The following is a 1,569-nucleotide window of genomic DNA, read 5'->3' as shown; positions in this document are numbered from 1 at the left end:
TCTCGAATCAGAGCTAAAGGACATCTTTAAAGATGTTCAGCCTGACCTGGAGGAATCAGAGGGAATAGTAGAACCTCTGAAAATCCCTCAGGAAGAGGAGAAACCTCCTAAACCCGAGCTCAAACCATTACCACCATCCCTAAAATATGCATTCCTGGGAGAAGGTGATACCTTTCCTGTAATCATAAGCTCTACCTTAGAGCTACAGGAAGAGGAAGCACTAATTCAAGTGTTAAGGACACACAAGACAGCTCTTGGGTGGTCCATCAGTGATCTCAAGGGCATTAGCCCAGCCAGATGCATGCACAAAATCTTACTGGAGGGTGACGCCAAGCCAGTGGTTCAACCACAAAGGCGGCTGAATCCAGCCATGAAGGAGGTGGTGCAGAAAGAGGTCACTAAGTTACTGGAGGCTGGGATTATTTATCCTATTTCTGATAGCCCCTGGGTAAGCCCTGTCCAAGTCGTCCCTAAGAAAGGTGGGATGACAGTGGTTCATAATGAAAAAAATGAACTGGTTCCTACAAGAACAGTTACTGGGTGGCGTATGTGTATTGATTATAGAAGGCTCAATATAGCCACCAGAAAGGATCATTTTCCTTTACCATTCATAGACCAGATGCTAGAATGACTGGCAGGTCATGAATACTACTGCTTCCTGGATGGATATTCAGGTTATAATCAAATTGCAGTAGATCCCCAGGATCAAGAGAAAACAGCATTCACATGTCCATCCGGAGTATTTGCATACTTAAGAATGCCATTTGGCCTGTGCAATGCACCTGCAACCTTTCGAAGGTGCATGCTCTCTATTTTCTCTGATATGGTGGAAAATTTTTTGGAAGTCTTCATGGATGACTTTTCAGTATTTTGAGACTCATTCAGCTCTTGTCTTGACCATTTAGCACTTGTTCTAAAGAGATGCCAAGAGACTAACCTGGTTTTAAACTGGGAAAAATGTCACTTTATGGTGACTGAAGGAATTGTCCTTGGGCATAAAATTTTGAATAAGGGAATAGAGGTGGATCAAGCTAAGGTAAAGGTAATTGAAAAATTACAACCACCAACCAATGTTAAGGCAATCAGAAGCTTTCTGGGGCATGCAGGATTCTATAGGAGGTTTATAAAAGATTTTTCAAAAATCGCCAAACCTCTGAGCAATCTCCTAGCTGCTGACACAAGAATGGGAGTTAAACGCCCAAACTGGCACAAAAGCTGGCGTTTAACTCCAAGAAAAGTCTCTACACATGAAAGCTTCAATGCTCAGCCCAAGCACANNNGCACCAATCATCTCTGCACCAGACTGGACATTACCATTCGAATTGATGTGTGATGCCAGTGACCATGCCATTGGTGCAGTGTTGGGACAAAGGCATGATAAGCTTCTGCACGTCATTTACTATGCCAGCCGTGTTCTAAATGACGCATAGAAGAATTACACAACCACAGAAAAAGAGATACTTGCAGTGGTTTACGCCATTGACAAATTCAGATCCTATTTAGTAGGATCAAAAGTGATTGTGTACACTGATCATGCTGCTCTTAAATATCTACTCACAAAGCAGGATT

Source organism: Arachis duranensis, chromosome 5 (genome assembly GCF_000817695.3).
Source record: "Arachis duranensis cultivar V14167 chromosome 5, aradu.V14167.gnm2.J7QH, whole genome shotgun sequence".
In the NCBI taxonomy this organism is placed as follows: Eukaryota; Viridiplantae; Streptophyta; class Magnoliopsida; order Fabales; family Fabaceae; genus Arachis; species Arachis duranensis.
Note: the sequence above shows the minus strand (reverse complement) of the source record.